At 35.6% G+C, this 20,036-nt stretch overlaps 1 non-coding gene across 1 annotated transcript; it reads left to right on the plus strand.

Annotated features, from left to right (window-relative positions):
* The first annotated feature begins 4,119 nt into the window (after positions 1 to 4,119).
* LOC127902010 (small nucleolar RNA R71) lies at positions 4,120 to 4,223 on the plus strand. Its single transcript, XR_008054415.1, has one exon. It is a non-coding gene; the product is annotated as a small nucleolar RNA R71 (small nucleolar RNA).
* Positions 4,224 to 20,036: the final 15,813 nt, after the last annotated feature.

A 20,036-nucleotide genomic window follows, 5' to 3' on the forward strand; every position in this document is an offset into this window, starting at 1 on the left:
TTACAAAAGTGGGCACCACCATCACTGATTATTGCTCGAGGGAATCCAAAGCGTGAAACAATGTTGCTTTTCAAAAATGCTATCACCACCTTGTGATCATTGGTCCTACATGGAATAGCTTCTACCCATTTTGATACATAGTCAACAGCAACCAATATGTATTGATGACCAAAAGACGGGGGAAAAGGTCCCATGAAGTCGATACCCCATACGTCAAAAATCTCAACCACTAAAATTGGATTTAGTGGCATCATGTTCCTTCGCGTAATGCTCCCCATTCGTTGACACCTATCACATGAAGAACAAAAAGTGTAAGCGTCTCGAAATAGTGTTGGCCAATAGAAACCACATTATAAAACTTTAGTCGCTGTTTTCTTAGCACTGAAATGGCCTCCACAAGCTTGTTCATGGCAGAATGAAAGGATATTCTGAATTTCATTTTCTGGGACACATCGTCTAACAATTTGGTCTGCACAATACTTGAACAAATACGGGTCATCCCAAAAGAAATTCTTTATTTCCGCAAAGAATTTGATCTTGTCTTGCTTGGTCCAATGCTCTGGAAGTTTACCTGTAACAAGATAATTAACTATATCAGCATACCAAGGTAATACTTCCACACTCATTAATTGTTCATCTGGAAATGACTCATTTAATGGTAATTGTTCTATTATTGTGTCAAAATGGAGACGAGAGAGATGGTCCGCCACAACATTTTCTGACCCTTTCTTATCTTTGAATTCCAAGTCAAATTCCTGCAAAAGTAACACCCAACGAATTAGTCTAGCTTTTGCATCTTTCTTTGTGAGAAGATATTTAAGAGCAGCATGATCTGTGAACACAATTATTTTACAACCAATGAGATAAGATCGAAATTTTTCTAATGCAAACACTACTGCTAGCATTTCTTTTTCAGTAGTTGAATAGTTCAACTGTGCATCATTTAATGTCATACTAGCATAGTAAATAACATGGGGAATTCGATCAACTCTTTGTCCTAATACTGCTCCTACTGCATAATCAGATGCATCACACATGAGCTCAAATGGTAAGCTCCAGTTTGGGGCCTGAATGATGGGTGATGATGTCAACAACTGTTTTAATTTTTCAAACGCCATGAGACATGAATCATTAAAGATAAAAGGTACATCCTTAGCAAGTAAATTGCATAAGGGTCTAGAAACTTTGCTAAAATCTTTAATGAAACGTCTATAGAAACCAGCATGCCCAAGGAAAGATCTTACTTCTCTGACTGTTTTGGGTGGAGGAAGATTAGAAATGAGATCCACCTTGGCTTTGTCAACCTCAATACCTTTACTCGAAATGATGTGACCGAGAACAATACCTTGTTTTACCATAAAATGGCATTTCTCCCAATTTAAGACCAAGTTCTTCTCGATACATCTCTGCAGAACTAGTGTTAGATGATGTAAACATTGATCAAACGAGTCACCAAAGACAGAAAAATCATCCATAAAGACTTCAAGGAATCGTTCCACCATATCAGAAAAAATGCTCAACATGCATCGTTGAAATGTAGCAGGTGCATTACATAATCCAAATGGCATTCTCCTATATGCAAATGTGCCAAAAGGGCAAGTGAAAGTAGTTTTCTCTTGATCTTTTGGTGCTATGGGAATCTGATTATATCCTGAGTAACCATCTAGAAAGCAGTAAAATTCATGGCCTGCTAATCTATCAAGCATTTGATCAATAAATGGTAAAGGAAAATGGTCTTTACGTGTGACAGAATTCAATTTTCTATAATCAATGCATACACGCCATCCTGTAGTTACTCTAGTGGGTATCAATTCATTATCAGCATTCGTAACTACTGTGACTCCTGACTTTTTGGGGACAACTTGTACAGGACTGACCCATGAACTATCAGAAATTGGATAAATGATACCTGCATCTAATAGCTTAAAGACTTCAGTTCTAACAACTTCTTTCATGTTAGGATTTAACCGACGTTGCATCTCCCTAGTAGTTTTAGCATTTTCATCAAGGTGAATGTAATGCATGCAGTCTACTGGGTTTATACCTTTAATGTCTGCTATGGTCCATCCTAATGCCCCTTTGTGCTCTTTCAAAACATCCAACAACTTACCTTTTTGTTCGTCATTGAGGGATGCTGAGATGATTACCGGTAGAGTACTTTATTCTCCCAAAAACGCATATTCCAAAGTGTTGGGCAATGGTTTGAGCTCGAGTTTCGGTGGTGATTCTGATGATGGAATGAGTTGCTTCTCTGATGGTGCTAGTTGCTCAACTCTTGACTTCCATTTATTAGTGTCCATAGATGGTGCTGAGTCAAGCAGGGCATTGACCTCATCAACCGATCTGTCAATATCAAAATCAAAACCAAAGTGAGTTAAACATGTTTGTAAAGGATCATCACTAAGGTTTGAAAGAAAAGTGTCATCAACTAATGCTTCGATTAAATCCACATCAACAATTCCATCATCTGCACTGTGAGGTTGTTTGGCAATGTTGAAGATGTTCAGCTCCATAGTCATGTTGCCGAAGGACAACTGCATATTTCCAGTTCTACATTGAATGTGAGCATCCGCAGTTGCCAAGAAAGGTCGGCCTAGAATAATGGGGATGTGCTTCCTTGAATCCTGTATTGGTTGAGTGTCAATTACAATGAAGTCAACAGGAAAATAAAATTTGTCTACCTGGATAAGCACGTCCTCCACAATACCACGAGGTATTTTTGTGGACCGATCTGCAAGTTGTAACACCACTGGAGTTGGGTGTAATTCTCCCAGTCCAAGTTTCACAAACACTGAATAAGGTAACAGATTTACACTAGCTCCTAAATCCAACAAAGCATTCTCAATTGTGTGGTTCCCTATACTACATGAGATAGTGGGGGAGCCTGGGTCTTTGCATTTTAAAGGAATTTTATGTTGGAGTATAGAACTAACGTTTTCTGTTAAAAATGCCTTCTTTTGAACATGCATGTTTCTCTTTTTAGTACAAAGGTCTTTAAGAAACTTGGCATAAGATGGAACTTGTTTAATAGCATCAAGCAAAGGGATGTTAACACTTACCTGTTTGAAGATTTCAAGAATCTCACCTATGGATTTTCCCTTTTTTCCTTTCGCTAACCTCTGAGGAAATGGAGCTTTGGGAACATATTCTTGTGGGTTGGTTTCTTCTTTCTCCTCCGGTGATGAGTCATCAACATTCACAGGTACAATTTGATTTTCTTTTGTCACTGGCATCTCCACCTTGTTGTCGACTTCTTTTCCTTTTCGCAAGGTCATTACTGCTTTGACCTCTCCATGCTGTTGTGGTGAACTGGTACTTGCTTCATGTACTCCTTTAGGATTAGGCACTGGTTGACTTGGAAACTTACCTTTCTCAACGGTCATTGCCAAGGTCTGAACTGAAGAAGCAAGTTGTCCCACCATCTTCTCGAGGCTTGAAACTGATTGGGCTTGTGAATTGAAGCCTGCTCTCAACTCATTTCGTAGTCCATCAATGGTGCGATTCTGTTGCTCAATCGTGGAGTGAGTAATATTCTTGAAATTTTGGAATGCATCCTCCCATGGTCTGGGTTGAGAGTAGTTCTAGTTCTGATTGTATGGTCTGAATGGGGGCTGAGAGGCTTGAGGAACTTGAGGAATTTGTTGCATTGGTGGAGCTGGAGCTGCTGGTCCATTCTGTTGGAATCCTTGAGACCTTGAAAAATTGGGGTGGTCTCTCCATCCAGGGTTATATGTGTTGGAGTATGGGTTGTAATTTGATGGCTTTCTCATTACACCTATGGCATTGGCTTGATCTGAGTATGAGTCCTGGTCATGTGGTTCTGTTGATTTAGCAGTCGATAACGATGCTATTTGTCGAGCAAGACCTTCAACCATCTCCTTAACTTCTTTAATTCCCGAAGTTGACTCGCCAATTTGAACCTCATTTACTCCCTTAATTCGTCTAGTATTCCTGAGTGATCGACTCCGTTGTTGGGAATTATCCGCTTGTCGCTGGAAGAATTCCCAAATCTCTGATGCACTTTTTGACATTAGCTCTCCTCCACTTGTCGCCATTAGCCATTCTTGCACATTTGGCAATAATCCCTCCAAAAAGTATTGGCATTGGTGCCATTTCTCGTACCCATGATGTGGACACTTCAAGAGTAGCCCATTGAATCGCTCCCATGTTTCGAAAAATTGCTCGTCCTCTCTCTGGGTAAACTCCGAGATTTCCCTGCGAATAGCATTGGTTTTATGCACTGGGAAATATTTATTCAAAAATTTAGTTACCATTTGTTCCCATGATGAAATGCTATTAGCAGGTAAAGTATTTAACCATGAACGAGCTCTATCTTTTAAAGAAAATGGGAATAGTCTAAGTTTAACATCATCATCTGAAAAATTCTCATATTTGAATGTTTGACAAATGGCATGAAAATCATTCAGATGATTATATGGGTCCTCATTTTCTAAGCCATAGAATGTGGGGAGACAATTTAGCACACTAGGTTTTAGTTCAAAGCTCCTAGCAGCTACATTTGGGTATCTTATGCATGACGTGCTCAAATTAGCTAAGGGACTAAAATAGTCCTTAAATGGCCTCTCCTGTGGTGCTTGTAAATCCATTTTATTTTTAACGTGTTTGTGTGTGCGAAGTGTTTTTTCTAATTCAAGGTCTATAGGTTCAAGATTAGGTAATAATGACCTACGACCATGCATGCAAAATAAATAAAATAAAAATAAAGATGCAAACAAAACAAAAAATAAAGATGGGAACAAAACAAATAAAAATAAAGAAGAGGGAGAAATTACGATACTAACCTTATTGCGCTATTACAACCTTTCTATAAAAATACACAAAAATAAATACGTGAAAGAAATTAACTAAAAATTAAATTAATAAGAAAAATTACAAAGAAAAATAAATTAAAAATTAAATTACAGAATTTTAAAGAAGAGAAAAATAAAAGAAATACTAACCTTTAAATGTAGATTCACTCTTTTTTTTCTTTTTTTTTTTAATAATAAAAAAAAATACAAGAAAATAAATAAAAGAAATTATTCACAAAAATTAATTCTATGAATTAAAATTACTTACCTCCCCGGCAACGGCGCCAAAAACTTGTTGTGCAAATTTTAATGTACTCGCAAGCGCACGAATCTATTGTAGTATAGACTAATGGTGACGAGTGTCGATCCCACGAGGAGGTGGATTTTAATTATGTGTGTAGAATTAATTTTGTAAATGGGTTGTTGGATTTATGGTGGAAATGATTTGGAATATGCTAAGACTTAAATTAAAATGGCGAGAATAAATTCTAAAATTGGAATTGCAATTGAGAGAATAAATTGAAGAGAAAATCTATTAAATTGACGTACTTGGGTATCTAGATCCGTATCAACATGCATCATGGGCTAAATAATTCGTATTAATGCCAATTAAATCATGAGGGGGGAATCCACACCTCATGAACCACGCTCTAATCAATATGGTGCTAAGGGCTTATCGTGCCAAATAATAATAACCTTGTACCAGAGGGCCGGTGAAACCAAGGCGGTACTAGACAAGATTAGTATTATTTGTCGACGAGAAGTCAAAACATCCACAAAAACTAGAGGGGAAGAGAAAATAAATTTACCAAATTAAGCCCATGACACATGTTGAGACTTCACCTTCAACCCAAGCTTGAAAGAAAATTAGCCACTCATAGTTGAACTAGGGGCAAAATGGGAATTTATTAAAATACGAAGAAAATACAAGATGGAGAGGGAATTACAGAAAATGGATCCCAAAAATGGATTCAGAGATATCAAATTAGGGGGGGGAGGCCCCCTTTTTATAGATACATGGAGTAAATCATGGCCATCGGATTAAAAACAGTTTGGACGCTCAGGATTGCGCCACGTCATCAGTCAACAGTCCACGGTTTGACCACGCGGATGAACAGTAACACGGTTTGACCCGACTTTGAACAGTAACGCGGTTTGACCCGGATGAACAGTAACGCGGTTTGGTTGAAAATAATCCTGTGTGATGCATGCACCGTACACGAGATTTTTCGTCCACTGATATGCTGCCACGTCACCATCAACAGTACATAAGAATTTTAGCCCAACAGGATCGTGACACCTCATCAGTCAATGCCACATCATCGGTCAATGCCACGTCATCGATCCGTCTATGTGAACAGTGTCGTGAACAGTAACGTAGACAGTACCGTATACGTGAATAGTACCGTACATGTGAATAGTGCCATTTTTCCTTTTATGCTCCTCCTAAGGTTTTCGACCGTCCTGAGTTCAAAAGTGATGTCCGTTTTGCCGTCTGATCTCTCCTTTATTGTGAAATGGCTATACTGCCCCTAAAATACATAAAATACTTAATTAAAATAACACACACGTAATTACATCACAAGAAGGTTAAATACATAAAAGTAAGGGTTGTTAGTAAGACTTGAAATGTAAAATGACGGTTTTCTCCTTTATAAATATGCATTTTCTAACACTCAACAAAAAGCAACTTCTGAGACCAATTTTGATAACCCTCGGTTACCTCCTCTATACACCAAGTGTAATTTTCGCTCTGCTATGCTTTGACCAAGATCTACGGCTGCCTCAACGAACTCTTTATGTTTGCCATAGTTAAATCCAGAAAGCATACAAATGTTCTTGAATTGTCTATTGAGAGTAGCTGTCATTAGAATATTTCTCAAAAATAATTTGTGAGTGCTTAACAAAAAGTCTTATTTAAGAATCTTGGTGACAGTGGATCACAATTGTGTATGAGGTGGCATGTCAGTGTCAAATAACGCGTAAAGCACATGGCTCGCGAGTCAAAAAGGAAATAGTAAAAAGAAAAAGAAACAATGATAAGATAAAATTATTAAAGACAATACTGCAAATGATAAAACAACAGTGAAATAAAATAACAGTGAAGTAAAAGGATATTTACAGGTAGTTGCGACTGTGGCTCACATCTTCCTCTAGTTTTACGTCCAGAAACGGCTTGAACGCCCTCTATGGGTCGAGGATAGGCTTCCCATCTAGTTTTCTTATAAACTGGCAAATAAGGTCGTTTATAGTCAAATTCCCGAGACTATATCGTGCATGCTCTTTCTGGAATAATGGCCATAACTGGAGAATCGCTTCTTCCACATATCCACTGGGATGCATTTCAAGAGACAGAAGGATATCATCCCATGATTGCTTATTCAAGCCATCCCTAATGAATTGAATCTTATCTTCCCTGTTATCAGACACCATTCCTAAAGAACATGGATTTTTATTGCAACTCATTCTGGCACACTTATGACAAGCAACAGAAATTCTTCGAGCTCGTCATTTTCTTGCATAATTTCCTTTACCACAACCAGGCATGTATACAATAAATTTTGGAGGTAACTCACCTGCCAATCGTACTTTAGCCTCGATTAACCAACGAATGTCAGCAGGTATGTTATTCCTCATGAGCAATCGCATGCGTTCGGACCGGGCTTTATAGATTGTAAGGAGGGCATTTTGAGGAAGTGAAGGGAATCGCTTGTGAAGCTTCGCTAGAATCTCGTTTCTGTCCATACCTTCGCCTCAGAATATCAGTCATTATGGGAAAACTGAAGCAACCGACTTGATTGTCATAGAGTACCGTTATCCCCCACTTCACCGGGGTAACAAACTAAAGCACACAAACAGAAAAACAAATTAAAACACACAAAGAAAATTAAAAATCGTCCTCTTATTGAATTTATCTCAAGCTCCAACTGGATGTCGTAAACACTTCTCTCAATGTCTCTGAGTTGGCTTTCTAAACCCTCAACATAGGATACTAACTCTGGTGGTTGCAGAGCCTAAATACGATGTGTCTTACAAAATCGAATCTGCCTTTTGAGATGAGATTTTACATGTTGAAGTGGTTTAAGAATATTCAGAAGGAACGGTTTAAGTATGGTACTCATGATTAACAATGACAAGAAAAAAAAACTTAATGGTTAAACAAACACACTTATGTAAAAATAATTTCAATTAGCAAAAGAATAATAAAAAGAAAGAAAAAAAATCAAATCACCGAAAAGAAAGAAAAAAAATATCAATTCAAATCTGTTGGGTCACTCAAATTTATTTCGGTGTCTTCTCCATGTGGTTGGTACTCTAGATATGGCTTTAATCTTTGACCATTAACTTTAAGCGTGACACCATTTTTTGGTTCCTTAATTTCAATTGCCCCATGTGAAAAAACAGTATGAATAATAAAGGGGCCAGACTATCGAGAACGTAACTTACCTGGGAATAGGTGCAAGCGAGAATTGAATAAAAGCACTTTTTGATCCTAGAGTGAACGATTTTCTCATAATTTGCTTGTCATGAAAGACTTTCATTCGCTGCTTGTAAATTTTGGCATTTTCGTATGCATCATTGCGAATTTCTTGAAGTTCTGCCAGCTGTAATCTTCTTTCTGAGCTGGCTTGCTGCATGTCAAAGTTGAATTTCTTGATGGCCCAATATGCACGATGCTTGAGTTCCACAGGTAGGTGGCAAGCTTTTCCATACACTAGCCTGTAGGGTGACATCCCAATCAGAGTCTTGAAAGCCGTTCTATATGCCCATAATGCATTATCAAGTCTTGATGACCAATCTTTTCTGTCCGGCTTCACCGTCTTTTCTAATATGTGCTTTATTTCTTGATTGAAGATCTCAACTTGGCCACTGGTTGACATCATCACCCATCATTCAGGCCCCAAACTGGAGCTTACCATTTGAACTCATCTGTGATGCATCTGATTATACAGTAGGAGCTTTGAATGGGGTCGCCACTTTGTGAGTGATTGAATACTTTGTCAAAAGAGCTTTGAATGCTTTGTTACAAAAGTGGGCACCACCATCACTGATTATCACTCGAGGGAATCCAAAGCGTGAAACGATGTTGCTTTTCAAAAATTCTATTACCACTTTATGATCATTGGTTCTACATGGAATTGCTTCTACCTATTTCGATACGTAATCAACAGCAACCAATATGTATTGATGGCCAAAAGAATGGGAAAAGGGTCCCATGAAGTCGATACCCCATACGTCAAAAATCTCAACCACTAAAATTGGATTTAGTGGCATCATGTTCCTTCGTGTAATGCTCTCCATTCGTTGACACCTATCACATGAAGAGCAGAAAGTGTAAGCGTCTCGAAATATAGTTGGCCAATAGAAACCACATTGTAAAACTTTAGTAGCTATTTTCTTAGCACTGAAATGGCCTCCACAAGCTTGTTCATGGCAAAATGAAAGGATATTATGAATTTCACTTTCTGGGACACATCGTCTAACAATTTGATCTGCACAATACTTGAACAAATACGAATCATCCCAAACGAAATTCTTAATTTCTGTAAAAAATTTAGCCCTATCTTGCTTGGTCCAATGCTCTGGAAGTTGACCTGTAATAAGATAATTGACGATGTCAGCATACTACGGTAATACTTCCACACTCATCAATTGTTCATCTGGAAATGACTCATTCAATGGTAATGTTTCCATAATTGTGTCAAAATAGAGACGAGAGAGATGGTCAGCCACAACATTCTCTGTGCCTTTCTTATATTTAAATTCCAAGTCAAATTCCTACAAAAATAACACTCAACGAATTAGTCTAGCTTTTGCATCTTTCTTCGTGAGAAGATATTTAAGAGCTGCATAATCTATGAACACAATTATTTTACAACCAATGAGATAAGATCGAAATTTTTCCAATGCAAACACTACTGCTAGCATTTCTTTTTCAGTAGTTGAATAGTTCAACTGTGCATCATTTAATGTCATACTAGCATAATAAATAACATGGGGAATTCGATCAACTCTTTGTCCTAATACTGCTCCTACTGTATAATCAGATGCATCACACATGAGTTCAAATGGTAAGCTCCAGTTTGGGGCCTGAATGATGGGTGATGATGTCAACAACTGCTTTAATTTTTCAAACGCCACAAGACATGAATCATTAAAGATAAAAGGTACATCCTTAGCAAGTAAATTACATAAGGGTCTAGAAACTTTGCTAAAATCTTTAATGAAACGTCTATTGAAACCAGCATGCCCAAGGAAAGATCTTACTTTTCTGACTGTTTTAGGTGGAGGAAGATTAGAAATGAGATCCACCTTGGCTTTGTCAACCTCAATACCTTTGCTTTAAATGATGTGACCGAGAACAATACCTTATTTTACCATAAAATGACACTTCTCCCAATTTAAGACCAAGTTCTTTTCGATACATCTTTGTAGAACTAGTGTTAGATGATGTAAACATTGATCAAATGAATCACCAAAGACAGAAAAATCATCCATAAAGACTTCAAGGAATCGTTCAACCATATCAGAAAAAATGCTTAACATGCATCGTTGAAATATAGCAGGTGCATTACATAATCCAAATGGCATCCTCCTATATGCAAAAGTGCCAAAATGGCAAGTGAAAGTGGTTTTCTCTTGATCTTTTGGTGCTATGGAAATCTGATTATATCTTGAGTAGCCATCTAGAAAGCAATAAAATTAATGGCCTGCTAATCTATCAAGCATTTGATCAATAAATGGTAAAGGAAAATGGTCTTTACGTGTGACAGAATTCAACTTTCTATAATCAATGCACACACGCAATCCTGTAGTCACTCTAGTGGGTATCAATTCATTATCAGCATTGGTAACTACTGTGACTCCTGACGTTTTGGGGACAACTTGCACAGGACTGACCCACGAACTATCGGAAATAGGGTAAATAATACGCGCATCTAATAACTTAAGGACTTCAGCTCTAACAACTTTTTTCATATTAGGATTTAACCGACGTTGCATTTCCCTAGTCTATTGGGTTTATACCTTTGATGTCTGCTATGGTCCATCCTAATGCTCCTTTGTGCTCTTTTAAAACATCTAACAACTCACCTTTTTGTTCGTCATTTAGGGATGATGAGATGATTACCGACAGAGTACTTTTTTCTCCCAAAAATGCATATTCCAGAGTGTTGGGCAATGGTTTGAGCTCAAGTTTCGGTGGTGATTCTGATGATGGGATGAGTTTCTTTTCAGATGGTGCTAGTTGTTCAACTCTTGACTTCCATTTATTAGTGTCCATGGATGGTGTTGAGTCAAGTAGAGCATTGACCTCATCGACTGATCTGTCAATATCAAAATCCAAACCAAAGTGAGTTAAACATGTTTGTAAAGGGTCATCACTAAGGTTTGAAAGAAAAATGTCATCAACTAATGCTTCTATTAAATCCACATCAACAATTTCATCATCTGCATTGTGAGGTTGTTTGGCAATGTTGAAGATGTTCAGTTCCATAGTCATGTTGCCGAAGGACAACTGCATATTTCTAGTCCTGCATTGAATGTGAGCATCCGCAGTTGCCAAGAAAGGTCGGCCTAGGATAATGGGGATGTGCTTCCTTGAATCCTGTATTGGTTGAGTGTCGATTACAATGAAATCAACAGGAAAATAAAACTTGTCTACCTGGATAAGCACGTCCTCTACAATACTACGAGGTATTTTCGTGGACCGATCTGCAAGCTGTAACACCACTGGAGTTGGGTGTAATTCTCCCAGTCCAAGTTTTACGAATATAGAGTAAGGCAATAGATTTACACTAGCTCCTAAATCCAACAAAACATTCTCAATTGTGTGGTTCCCTATACTACATGAGATTGTGGGGGAGCCTGGGTCTTTGTATTTCAGAGGAATTTTGTGTTGGAGTATAGAACTAACGTTTTCTGTTAAAAATGTCTTCTTTTGAACATGAATGTTTCTCTTTTTAGTACAAAGGTCTTTAAGAAACTTGGCATAAGATGGAACTTGTTTAATAGCATCAAGCAAAGGGATGTTCACACTTACCTGTTTAAAGATTTCAAGAATCTCACCTGTGGATTTTCCCTTCTTTCCTTTAGCTAACCTCTGAGGAAATGGAGCTTTGGGAACATATTCTCGCGGGTTGGTTTCTTCTTTCTCCTCCGATAGTGAGTCCTCAACATTCACAGGTACAATTTGATTTTCTTTTGTCATCGGCATTTCCACTTTGTTGTCAACTTTTTTTTTCTTTTCGCAAGGTCATGATTGCTTTAACCTCTCCATACTGCTGTGATGAACTGGTACTTGCTTCATGCACTCCTTTAGGATTAGGCACTAGTTGACTTGGAAACTTGCCTTTCTCAACAGTCATTGCCAAGGTCTGAACTGAAGAAGTAAGTTGTCCCACCATCTTCTCGAGGTTTGAAACTGATTGGGCTTGTGAGTTGAAGCCTGCTCGCAACTCATTTCGTAGTCCATCAATGGTGCGGTTCTGTTGCTCAATCGTGGAGTGAGTAAGATTCTTGAGATTCTGGAATGAATCCTCCCATGGTCTAGGTTGAGAGTAGTTCTGGTTTTGATTGTATGGTCTAAATGGTGGCTGAGAGGCTTGAGGAACTTGAGGAATTTGTTGCATTGGTGGAGCTGGAGCTGGAGCTGCTGGTCCATTCTGTTGGAATTCTTGAGACCATGAAAAATTGGGGTGGTCTCTCCGTCCAGGGTTATATGTGTTGGAGTATGGGTTGTAATTTGATGGTTTTCTCATTACACCTATGGCATTGGCTTGATCTAAGTATGAGTCATGGTCATGTGGTTCTGTTAATTTAGCAGTCGTTAACGATGCTATTTGTCGAGAGAGACCTTCAATTATCTCCTTGACTTCTTTAATTTCTGAACTTAACTCGCCAATGTGAACCTCATTTACTACCTTAATTCTTCTAGTATTCCTGAGTGATTGACTCTGTTGTTGGGAATTATCCGCTTGTCGCTGGAAGAATTCCCAAATTTCTGATGCACTTTTTGACATTAGCTCTCCTCCACTTATTGCCATTAGCCATTCTTGCACATTCGGCAATAATCCCTCCAAAAAGTATTGGCATTGGTGCCATTTCTTGTACCCATAATGTGGACACTTTAAGAGTAGCCCATTGAATCACTCCCATGTTTCGAAAAACTGCTCGTCTTCTCTCTGGGTAAACTCTGAAATTTCCCTGCGAATAACATTGGTTTTATGCACTGGAAAATATTTATTCAAAAATTTCGTTACCATTTGTTCCCATGATACAATGCTATTAGCAGGCAATGTATTAAGCCATGAACGAGCTCTATCCTTTAAAGAAAATGGAAATAGTCTAAGTTTTACATCATCATCTGAAAAATTCTCATATTTAAATATTTGACAAATAGCATGAAAATCATTCAAATGATTATATGGGTCCTCATTTTCTAGGCCATAGAATGTTGGGAGACAAATTAGCACACTAGGTTTTAGTTCAAAACTCCTAGCAGCTACATTTGGGTATCTTATGCATGATGTGCTCAAATTAATTAAAGGACTAAAATAGTCCTTAAATGGCCTCTCCTATGGTGCTTGTAAATCCATTCCAAATTTATTTTTAACGTGCTTGTGTGTGCGAAATGTTTTTTCTAGTTCAAGGTCTATAGGTTCAAGATTAGGTAATAATGATTTACGACCATGCATGCAAAACAAATAAAATAAAAATAAAGATGGGAACAAAAAAATAAAAATAAAGAAGAAGGAGAAATTACAATACTAACCTTATTGTGCTATTACAACCTTACTATAAAAACACACTAAAAAAAATACGTGAAAATAAATTAACTAAAAATAATTAATAAAATAAAAAAAATTACAAAGAAAAATAACTTAAAAATTAAATTGCATAATTGTAAAGAATAGAGAAAAAAAAGAAATACTAACCTCTAAATGTAGATTCATTTTTTTCTTTTTTTTAATAAGAAAAAAAATACAAGAAAACAAATAAAAGAAATTATTCACAAAAATTAATTCTACAAATTAAAATAACTTACCTCCGCAGCAACGGCGCCAAAAACTTGTTGTGCAAATTTTATTGAACTCGCAAGTGCACGAATCATTGTAGAATAGATTAATGGTGACGAGTGTCGATCCCATGAGGAGGTGGATTTTAATTGTGTGTAGAATTAATTTTCTAAATGGGTGGTTGGATTTGTGGTGAAAATGATTTGGATTATCCTAAAATTGGAATTTAAATGGCGAGAATAAATTGAATAGAAATCTATTAAAATGACGTACTTGGGTATCTGGATCCATATCAACGTGCATCATGGGCTAAATATTCCTTATTAATACCAATTAAATCATGAGGAGGGAATCCACACCTCATGAACCACACTCTAATCAATATGGTGCTAAGGACTTATCGTGCCAAATAATAATAACCTTGTACTAGGGAGCCGGTGAAACCAGGGCGGTATCTAGACAAGCTTATTATTATTTGTCGACAAGAAGTCAAAACATCCACAAAAAATAGAGGGGACGAGAAAATAAATTTACCAAATAAAGCCCATGACACATGTTGAGACTTCACCTTCAACCCAAGCTTGAAAGAAAATTAGCTACTCATAATTGAACTAGGGGCAAAATGAGAATTTATTAAAATACGTAGAAAATACAAGATGGAGAAGGAATTACAGAAAATGGAGTCCAAAAATGGATTCAGAGGTATCAAATTAGGGGGGTGGGGAGGCCCCCTTTTTATAGATACATTGAGTAAATCGTGGCCATCGGATTAAAAACAGTTTGAATGCTTAGGATTGCGCCACGTCATCAGTCAACAGTACGCAGTTTGACCACGCAGGTGAACAGTAACACAGTTTGACCCGGGTTGAACAGTGACGCAGTTTGGATGAAAATAACCCTGTGTAATGCATGTACCGTACGCGAGATTTTTGGTCCACTGATATGCTGCCACGTCATCGATCAACAATGCATAAGAATTTTAGTCCAACAAGATCGTGACAACTCATCAGTCAATGCCACATCATCGGTCAATGCCACGTCATCGATCCGTCTATGTGAACAGTTTCATGAACAGTAACGTAGACAGTACCGTACAAGTGAATAGTACCATACATGTGAACAATGCCATTTTTCCTTTTACGGTCCTCCTAAGGTTTTCAACCATCCTGAGTTCAAAAGTGATGTCCATTTTTCCGTCTGATCTCTCGTTCATTATGAAACTATGATGACCCAAAAATACATAAAATACTTAATTATAATACAACACACATAATTAAATGACAAGAAGTTTAAGTACATAAAAGTAAGGGTGTTAGTAAAACTTGAAGTGTAAAATGACGATTTTCTCCTTTATAAATATACATTTTCTAACACTCAACAATATTAATCAATTAATAAGTTGTATAAGAGATTATCTTTATAATTGTATGGTCACATTCTTACTATAAAATAATAATTTGCTGGGCTTACAAACATAATTGTTATAATATGTTATTAAATAAAACACGACTCGATTATTATTTGTTAGAGAAAGACTTTTGTATGTTTAGTAGATGAGGTCAATACGTGCCAGAATAATAGGAAAATTTTGTTATATTAACTGGGCGAACTTCAATTCATTCTCCTGCCAATAAAAATCTTCAATTTACCCTTCAAAATCGTGAAAACCTCAACTTACCTCAATTGTTGTTCAAAAGATAAGCGTAAATGAATTTTTTAATCTATTTTTTTAGTAATGAAAAAGGGTAAGATGATGTGTTCACGTTTCTTGGGGTAAAATTGATATTTTCATAATTTAAATTGAAGTATATACGTAAATTAGCAATTAAATTGAATTTTTCCCTTAAATTAACTCAAACAGTTTTGTAATATAAGATTTCGATAAAATACAAGGGTTTTTTGTCCCTTTTTACGAGGATGCAGCCTCACCCGAAGAGAAAATGGATTGAACGTTCAAATATTACTAGTACTAACACAGTAATAATGATCATTATTAGTATTTCAATAGATTACTCTCTCATAGATTGAGTTAACGATTTGTATACAATAAAATAGCGTCAGATGCACGCACAAAAGGCACATATCATAACATTGCACACTCATAATGGATTATTTTCTTTTTTTTTATTAAGATGTAGTTTCAATTTCACTACACTTGATCATTGTTGCAAAAGCACTCATAAAAGATAAAAGAAATAACTGATTATCAAAATCATTTGCATCCCCCCGGGGGACAATGATAGATATAGTCTTCGAGAGCTTTCTTTAGCTTCGCAATCAAACACTCTTCCCTTGTAATCCCTGAGTAATCAACAATGTCTGGTGATGCTATAGGATTACTGGAAAATGACGCATCTGCGGTAGATCCTTGGCCAATATGATTGGCTAAAATAAGTCTACTTTTAGTGTTTGCCACTACGAGCAAAGCCAAGATGATGAAACTAAGGCTCTTCAACATATTTCTATTTCTTAGGTGAATTATCAATAACTTAATTAGAAGTATAAGAGATCTACATCAATCAGGGCATCATAAGTCTCTATTTATATGAATGAATATTGAGAAACGAGTTGCAGTGACTTTAATGGAATTGAAAGATTCCATAAATGAGGATTAAATAAATTATGTTGTGTTTGTTTAAATTAACTATTGACTTTAATATCATGTTGCATTACGACGACAATTTTAACATACATTAAATTAATTTGATCGTTTTTAGTGTTATTATTATGTTTAGTTTATTGTTAGATTCTTTCTCATTGTATCAATCGTCAAACTATTGTTTTAATATGTAAAGACGTTTCTAGAAGCCACGCCCTCCAACGAAATTAACCACATCCTATTTTAAGCAAGCTAGTGACACAATCAATCCTATATATTTGCATGGATATACAGTAATACTTCTATAAATTAATAATAAATAAATCATGCAACATCTATTAATTTGAAGAGATATTGATATTAATCAATCAATAAGTTGTATAAGAGATTATGTTTTATAATTGTATGGTCACATTCTTACTATAAAATAATAATTTGCTGGGCTTACAAACATAATTGTTATAATATGTTATTAAATAAAACATGACTCGATTATTATTTGTTTTTCTTCAAATCTAAACATAGTGGGATCTCATCTATGATATTACTTATTCCTGCTGAATTCAAAACAACAGGAATTCTCTTTTTTTTTTGGTTAATTGTAATCTATATTTAGGGGATTAATTAATTTTGAATTGGCTATGTTGGTAAAATACTACGAATTATCTAGTTGATTAAATATATGTTCACTTAATTGTATATACACTCTATAAATTAAAAGATTATTAACTTATAGATTAATTAATATTGGTATCTCTTTATATTAATAGAATTGTATGATTCTGATATTAATTTAGAGAGGCTGTATTGTATATCCATGAGATTCTACAGCAGAGGCAGACCATTTGAAAAAAAAAAGTACCGGATAATTTTACATTAATTTTCCTCCAAGTATACGCATTTTAACTTCTCACTAACAGCAAATCAATAAAGTACCTCAAATGCAATTACATCAATCTCTATAACAATGTCAAATATCCAATATCATCAAATTGAAATTCTAATATAAGCATTATGTACTGAGTCCGAATATTATAGAACCAACATTTTTTTTAAAGTGAAATTTAACATGATCAAAAGAAACAAACAACATTAGTGTTAAAGACGCTGAATTTACAGAAACCATTTATTAAAAAAGAAATTAATGTAATTATCTATGATAGAATTCAAGAAGATGTGCTGATTTTATATTGAAGTTGTTTTTGTTTAGCTTCATGGCCACCACCACTATCATAAGACAGGCCAAAAACAACAAAGTAAATGCTAGAGCGAGGAAAAGGATACTTTTGCTAATTAAGTAAATTAATTAAAAGGTGATGGCTGAAAAGATATTTTGAGAAGGTTCAGTATCACCACTCGAAAAATGACACATAATCAGTCCTACACATTTATTCAATATAAAACGACCAAGTCCAAGCCAAGCTTCATCAGTACTCAATCATTTTTGTGAATCATCAAATTATCTGTTAATATCATTTTACACAAATATTGAAAAGTTGTAGATTAAGATTCGTGTAATAATGCAATATGCAAACAGTGGAAAGCATTATCTGACATAAATGTGGAGGCAAAATTACTGTAACTCACCAGAGCATTGAACCAAATCTAAAAGCATTAATTAAACTATAATAAAAGCTCAAGATATTATGAGCATCAACATTAATTACTGGATGGTTTGACAATTATGTATGTATGCAAAGTTTAAATAATTAATTGCTCAAGTATGGATAATTTAAGCATTTATATTGGACGTAATTCTTGTTGATTTTGTTCAATACTTTGGATCAATTGGTTTTCATAGTGTTATACACACCAAGCAGATCGGCTACCTTGGCAATTGCTCAAGTGGGGAAGAGGTAGAATTCATTAGCAAGCTAGCTACCAGTTTGCCTCCAAGTGTCCCTGTACTGCCACAAAGTTACAGGAGAATTAGGTGCATGCTTCATTGGACTCATCATCTCCTTGCTTTTGCTTCCTTATTCATCCATACAGTAGTGTTGAATCCCTTACTTGTTCAAAGAGGTGATTCACTATCTCAAGTCTTTTTGGTCACCTACTTTAAGAATTTATTTCTTCTTTTTATGATGCTTCCTATCTAATAAGAGTGTGTGAATTGGAGATTGTATTTGTTTAATTCATAACATCCCAAAAACATTGCAGAACAGAGACAAAATAAGAAAAGTTGAATACTAAATACATAGAAGTAGGGGTTGTTAGTAAGACGTGAAATGTAAAATGACGATTTTTACCTTTATAAATATACATTTTTTAACACTCAACACACCCTCCAACCAACTTATTGCTAGTCCCTAGCAAATAAAGCGAAAACAAAATTCACATCCAAAATGATTTTTTTTTAAACACTCTTGTTTATTCAATCAGATTAATGATAACAATCAAATAAATGTATAAGCATTATCTCAAGTCTAAAGAAACATCACACCCACATCAACCATCCACATGAATCAGCCCAGTAGACTTTGTCATACCTACATTCAAGAATGACATGTCAAACCCCAAAATCTCACTGGAAGTAGTGACACTCTCACAAAGAAATTAAACCCAATAAAAATAGTCACTCTAATGAATGGTAATTGAGAGAAAATAATCAAGAAGTGATATCACATGCTCTCACCAAGATGAAAGAAATATGCCCTCAACTTAGAAATAATACAATCTCAAGTCAAATAAAAATGCTAGTCAACCTAATTTATTTATTTATTTTTTCTTGCATGCATCACTACATCTTTTTAGCCCATATAACTAGCTTCTACTTCAGACTATAGTTCCCTAAAATCAAGAAGAACTTTTATTAGGACGTAACGTAGGTTAGAGACATGGCTAACAAAGAAGGGAAATAAGGAAAACAAAGTGTATGTTTGAGAAAAATGCAGAGGAATTTTTTTTTTTTTGGAAGTTGCAAGGTGGATTTCACCTATTATTGTTATTTTTCTTTTTCTTTTTTTTTGAAACAACAAATTTTTTTTTTGGGTTTTATTGGGCATAACTTCACTATACAAAATAATTATTTACATTTTTCTCAAATATAAATAGGTGATGGAACTTGTAAGGTATTGGGTAATACTCCAAATCGGAGTGGGTCAAGATGATAAGTTTGACAAAGAAAATTTTTTTTTTAATTTTTTTTAAAGGCTCAAAAGGGTTAACTATGGATATTTGATAAAAGGGATGGCTAGAAAGGCTCAAACGAATCAAAGATGGCCTTTCCATCGTCTTTTAGGGCTCTAAATAATCTTCCATATCTACTAGTTAGATGGGCCTCCATATGTAGCAACACACTTTTTTTCTTCTTTTCTCTTTTTTTTTTATTTTACAATTTTTTTTAAGGGTTAACTCAAAAGAAATCTAGAGATCGTGTATAAAATAATAAACTGCTAAGCTGTATAAAGAATGGGCAAAAGGGTTACTCTCCAAGAAAAATGATAGGCTCAAAAACTCACTTGGTACTTATTATGACATGTTCATTCCTTCAAGCAACTTATATTTGTCTCCGACATCAACATGTAGAGTAGCAAACATAGTGTAACATCACTTAAGACCAGAGATAATACAAATACTAAAATTTGAAATTAATTATGTCATCCAATG

This window comes from Citrus sinensis, chromosome 4 (assembly GCF_022201045.2).
Source record: "Citrus sinensis cultivar Valencia sweet orange chromosome 4, DVS_A1.0, whole genome shotgun sequence".
Lineage (NCBI taxonomy): Eukaryota > Viridiplantae > Streptophyta > Magnoliopsida > Sapindales > Rutaceae > Citrus > Citrus sinensis.